This window comes from Myxine glutinosa, chromosome 3 (genome assembly GCF_964187855.1).
Source record: "Myxine glutinosa chromosome 3, kmMyxGlut1.1, whole genome shotgun sequence".
NCBI lineage: Eukaryota > Metazoa > Chordata > Myxini > Myxiniformes > Myxinidae > Myxine > Myxine glutinosa.
Window position 1 is genome coordinate 156069174 of NC_136263.1, and position 6787 is coordinate 156075960.

The window sequence follows — 6787 nt, forward strand, 5'->3', positions numbered from 1 at the left end:
AATTGGTATTTGAAAAAAGTGGGTCTGGGGTGAATTTTCTGGTTGTGGTTGATTGAAAAGTATTTGAAAATAAGTGGTTTAAAAATTTCTACCCCCGTTAAAACGCCCCAAATCCGACTCTGCATCCCCAGCTTCTTTCCCGGGGTTCCTAGAAGTGTTCGTTTGCTTTGTACCATGTACCCCTCCCTCCTTCCCCAGCCCTCCCGCTTCCACAGATCTACCGGCATCCCTGTTCTCTTCTGTTGTGCTTGTGTGCTTCCCTCTCTCCCCCTCTTGTCTCCCACTCCCTTCATTGCATGTTTTATGTGTCTGTGCATGTTTTCATGTTCAATGTGTCAGCTCTTACACGAACCTCGATTCTGTATCCAAAAAATAAAATAAAAAATTAACGGGGGTAGAAAAGATCAAGGTTTTGGATGGGGGATAGTGAACAGCTGTTTTAAAGACATGGAGGGAGGAGTGGGATTGAAGAGAGTGAGTGAGTTTGTTCCAGAGGCGGGAGTAAGGAGGAATGAAAGAGTGAAGGTGAGCAGAGAGTCTTTATTTTGGTAGTTTCACCCGAAAGAGGATTGCTGGCCGATCTTGTGCCACCTGTATAAATATTTGAGGGACAGAGCACAGACAGAGCTGGGGGAGCTAGGCCGGAGAGGAGTTGGTAGGAGACCGGTAAAGTCGTTAAAAGACCACCAACTTGCCTGCCGTGAGAGAGAAAGGTCCTCAGAATCAGCTTCATCGTGGGAGATTCCAATGATTCTGAAAGCTTTGGTTTCAACCGCGTGAAGCCGAGCGAGGTGTGAGGCAGGAGCACCAGCCCAAAGGGGAGAGCAGCGTTCCAGTGAGCTGCGGATGAAAGCCTTGTATGTGGTGAGGAGCTCAGCTGTGCCAAGGAAGGACATCGCACGACGGAGGATGCCCAGTCGGCGACGGGCTTTGGAGGCCAGATTTGAAATGTGGTTTTCCCAGGAAAGATCATGGCAGATATTGAGACCCAAAAGATTGAGTGACAGAACTTCTTGGAGAGGATTGTTGAGAAAGTAGATGGGAGGGTTTTCCATTCGGTCTTTTCGGAGAGACATTGTAAGAGTGTGGGATTTGTCAGGATTGAAAGACATGTTCCACTTGTTTGACCAGTCTGTGATTTTGTCCAGGTCTGCAGAGAGTGAGGAGGCTGCAGACTGCCGATCTGAGGGATGGGGAATGGAGCGGCAGAGAGTGGAGTCATCAGCAAAGAGATAGAGAGGATTTTCCAGAGAGTCGGAACCAGAAATTGATGAAGTTGATCATTGATGAAGACCAGAAAAAGTACAGGGCCCAGAACACTGCCTTGGGGAACTCGAGCCTGAACAGGAAGGGGAGATGAAAGAAATCCATTCAGGGCCACACGTTGTTGAAATATTGTGCTGTATATTGTTTTCTTGCCCTTTCTCTCAATGGTGAAAAAACACTTTAAATATTCTGGGATCTAGATCCAGATCCGGAGCTTCACCAAAATGTAATGATTTCGTCCATGTCCCCAACCTCTCCACAAAATTTCAGCCGTATCCGTCCACAACAACCACGCTTGCAAAGCACGATACTTGCAATTTTTTTTTGATTTTTCAGATGAAAATTTATGATTTTAGAAATTTGACCTTGAGTTAAAAATTGGTGGTTTGCCAATTCAGTGAGGCACTATGCAATTTTTGTTTAATTGTTAAGTAAATCGAATAAAAATTGATGATTTTTCAGACGGAAATTGATGATTTTAGAAGTTTGATCTTTTGACCTCAAAAATTGTTGGTTTCTGAATGTGGTGACTCAATATGCAAATGCTGTGCACCTTTAAAGTCATTTCGATTAAAAATGACAATTTTAGAAACTTGACCTGAAGATGACCTTTGACCTCCAAATCAATAGGCTTCAAAGATGTGACTCCCTCTACAACCTGGTAAAGTTTCATGACGATCAGTTTAGAATTGTGACCTGTAGGCGAGTAAGACAGGCAGACAGACAAACTTTCAAACAGACAGAATAACAAAGACGACAGACCTATATACTTGAAAAATCTTCGATTTTGCAAGTAACAAACAGACAGACAGGGATGAAACCATAACCTCCGCCCACCTTCAGTGATTGAGGTAAAGATGGTGGCAATGCTGAAGCCTAAAAATTTGAACTGTATTAAGGAACACTTTCTGTCATCATGTGGACTATTTATGGGACCAAATATATAAAAGACTTGGTCTCCTATTGTTATTAGACTTCGTATTATTCTTTCCGCCAAATTTTGTTGTCGCTGCTGCATCGGCATTGTTGCTTTGATTAAATCGAAACTTCCCAGGAATGTTGGGACCAATAGGAATTGATACCATATTGTTTCCGAATTTTAATTTTGCAATCGCCATAGCAACCAGCTTGGATTTAAGTGAAAAATTCGATTCTTGTCAGGTTATGATCGACTACCCATGGCACAAAAAAGTTGTACAAGATGACGTCATCAGTCAAGCTGCTACATCAGCTACATTCATCATCATCGGTGTATAGGATGCATCGGTGCAGCCACATCGAGGTAAAAAAAAATTCTCCAATTAACACGAAACATTTTTGTGGCATCTACACATCAATAAGAACTTAAATTTGAAATTTCGTTTTGATCAGTCACAAGCCTGTCTATGAAAAATAAAACAAAATTGATGAAAATTGATGAAGTCATAGGTCACGTGACAAGGTGGCCATATTGGATTTCATGGAAACCATTAAAATGCATCTCCGTCTTTATTTTTTGATCGATTGAGTTGAAACTTGGACCACTTATAGTATGGCACTGGAATTGATGTATATCCTAAGGATGACATCATAGGTCACGTGACTTCACGTGATGGCCATATAGGTCACGTGGTGGCCATATTGGATTTCATGAAAAACCTCAAAAATGTATCTCCTCCTTCATTTATCGATCGATTCAGTTCAAACTTTGCATAAATGTCATGACTTGGTACCTTCACACATGGACTCTAATCAATGTTTCGTTTAATTATCGTTAAGTTGGAGAACATTTCCTACAATCACTCATGATAATATTAACTGTAAGGAATGAAATTGTAATTTTCACGTTTAATAATACATGAGCAATTAACATTTACTTAATTCTTGTCACACTAATCCTAGTATCTCTCAAAATATTTTAGCCGAGCAGGTGGTCTTCTCACCGTCATGCTCCGCGCTGGACTTACAACAGTTTAATTCCTTCCATTTCCCGCTGGACTTACAACAGTTTAATTCCTTCCATTTCCCTCTGGACTTGCAACAGTTTCATGCCTTCCATGTCCCCTTGTGATCGGCATTAGCACAGTCTTTGGATCGAGGGTCAGGTGCGAGGTAATCCATTTCTTCCCATCACTGAGTATGTATGTGCCTGGTCCAATTTTCTCCAGAATCAGCATAGGATCAGTGTATTTTGTAGTCGCTTTTCTCACATTCACAGGTTTCTTTCCTCGCACATAATCCATTGGTTGGTCGGTGTACTCCTTACTCTTCGTCTGTCTTTTGAATAAAGTGTCTCAAATTCAGGAGCGGTTCGGAATCACTGATGATCACAAAGATGTTCAGCTTAATGCACATCTTCCTTTTGTGGAGCAACTAGAACGGCGATACACCAATAGCGGTGTGTGGTGTAGCCTTGTAGTTCTGAAAGAATTCAGCCACCGCAAGTTTAAAAGTTTACGTTTTCATTCCACATTCTGTATATACTCCTTCAGCACTCTGTTGAACCTTTCACAGCATCATTATCCACGGGGTAGTAGATGCTGGAGCGACTTTGCCATATTCCTCTCTTCCAAAAACCGAGAGAAGGCAGTAGAAGTGAATTGGGGTCCATTGTCAGAAACAACCCAGTGGGGATTTCTGTTTTGACTGAAAACGGAGCACAGGAAAGCTATAAAAACCTTTGTGGCGACACTTGAAGTAAATGCAACATCAGGCCACTTACTGTAATAATCGATCAGGTTGATGGTATAACATCAATCCCATGTTCCAAATTTGAATGGTTCAATAATGTATATTGCCACTTTCTGCTATGGTCCCTCTGGCAGTTTGACTGGTTGCAGCAGAGCAGGGAAGGTTTTGCAGTTTAGTTGCCCAGTTGTCAAGACACACAAGACGAAATAATGGATTGCACAAGACTGTCCAGCTTGGGCCACCAGTATAGGTCATGGAGGCACTGTTTAGTGCACACGATGCCCTGATGACTCTCCTGTGCCAGGTTGACCACTTTGGTGTGCAACGACAGAGGTACACTCAAATATGCATTGTCCACGGTCAGTTCATGATGGACAGTGAAGTATGAAGCAACTTCAGGTGCAACTGCTTTCCTTGAGTTTGTCCAGCCTTTCCCGATATGGGCACGCAACAGCCACAGTCCCGGCAGGTTTCCCAGGCAGCGGAGAACTCGGTTACAGACAGAGCAGGCAGAGCAGCTGAAATAGTGGCGATCAGTTAAGGTTTATCTACTGCATCACAATTGGTAGGCAGAAGCAGTCTAGATAAACAGTTTGCAGTGTAATTTCGCTTTCTAGGGTGATACATCGCATCGTAAGAGAAGGAAAGCAGCCGAGAAGATCATCTGGCAATTTGCAGTCCAGCACACCAATGTCTTTTGTAGCCAACAGTGTGGTCAGTGTTTGGGGTTAATTTGAAGGGTGAAGTGATGTCCACAGAGGTATGTTCTCTACTTTTCCACAGCCCAGACGCAGGCTAGAGCTTCCTTCTCAACTGTCGAGTATTTCCTTTCGGCAGGAGCCATTGAGCGGAAGGCAAAGGCCACCGTGCGCTCAGTATTGTTAGAGTGCTGCTGAGTTAACACTCCCCCCCAGCCTGTAGTCAGACGCATCTGTTGAAACAAATGTTGGCAGTTTTGGATGAAAAGAGCAAGATCAGAGCTCTCAACAATAAGCATCTTCAAAGCAGCAAAACTCCGCTCAGCTTCAGAAGTCCAGGTAAACTTTACGTCACTCCCAGATCTAAGCAGTGTGTGCATTGGTTCAACAACAGTGGCATAGATTGGCAATAATTTTCTGTACCATGAGGTAAGTCCCAAAAAGAAGTGCAGGAAACAATGTCTAGAGGAGTATGTGCCTCAGCTATGGTTGTAATGTGGTTACAATCAAGAAGGAGACCATCGTTTGAAATAATGGTGTCCGAGAAAATGCAAGCTGGTTTGATTGGATGAACACTTTTTAGTGTTGAGTTTTAGTCCAGCCTCATGCAATCGGTGTAGAACAGCACTGAGGTTTGTATCATGCTCAACTTTGGAATGACCATAAATAATTTTATCATCCAAGTAGATTTATACACCTGGTAATCCCTGAAGAATTGTCAACATAAGTTTTTTGAAATGCAGCAGAGGCTGATGCGAAGCCAAATGAAGCTCTGCAGTATTGGAAAAGTCCCTCTTACGTAATAAAAACTGTCAAATTGTGGCAGTCCTCTTGCAGGGTAACCTGATAGTAAGCACTAGCAAGGTCAATTGTCAAAAAGACTGTATTACGTCTCAGTTCAGAAAAAAGTTCCTCCATGTGAGATAATGGGTGCAGTGGCATAGTTAGGGTTTGTGGTGCTTGGGGAGAAGGGTCAATTATAGGATCCCAAAGGCACTGGCATAGTCAGGAATTTCTAATGGGGGCATTGAAAGAGTTCTAAGCTTCCCAGAAGACCCAGCAGCATAGGTGAGCTCCTCTACTCTCCCCAGAGAACACCGTTTGATCTGAAACATCCATGAACTAATGCAGGAAGACAGGGCACCTCGGTTAACTCCCATCCGAGGGATGACACACATTGATGAATCACCATGCCTGTGAAAGACCAAGATGACAGTTTATAGCTGGGTCAGGATTTGATTCCAGGAAGCCAGTATAGACAGTTTGGAGGTGACGTCTGCTTACCTCGAGGGAACCCTTGCCAGCCCAACATACTCGCTGAAGCCTCTCACCATGTTTATCCTTTTGTTCAGAGTCCAGACCCTTCGAGTGCATGCACCTTCTTCGCTTTTTCCCCCTCACATGTCTGTCCTCACCATATGTCATACATCATGGCGTATCTTGTTTATACACACAGGCTGGGCTTAAGGAAAACTTCAACCTGAAAGAGAGAAAAAAATGGAGAAACATGCTTGGATGGCCACACACATTATAAAGAGGGTGAAATTATTGAAAAGTGTAGATTCCAACACTGATCTACCATATTAACTGGATAGCAGGGGAAGCTCGTTTTTTGAAGCCATTTGCCTTCCATCTTTGCTTTCCCATAAGTAATGAATGGGACTCTTAGTACAATGAGTTCCCATGACTTTCAAACTAACTAAGGTGAATTTCACTTACCGATGAAATGTGATTCCTCTTCTCCTTTGATCACGACCACCATATTTGTACAACCGTAAGCAGCACACAATACGATAATATATGTATATATATATATATATATATATATATATATATATATATATATATATATATATATATATATATATATATATATATAACCTCCAGGAGCGTGCACGATTGAAAACTGGGTGTCTTGGTGTGTTTTTGAAGACAATTTACACGAACAGGCTTAATTTTGGTCAGCCTGCATCCAGATCACTAAGTTTGAGGTCTTAATTCCACCATATTGTCCACTCAACTCAAGTATGCCTTGCCTCAAAACAGGTCGGTTTCTGTACAATAAGGCTTCATATCTATGAAGGGTAATATCGCTGATCTTCACACCTACGATTCGCTGTATTCCTGTATGCATCACAATGCTTACAAATGCC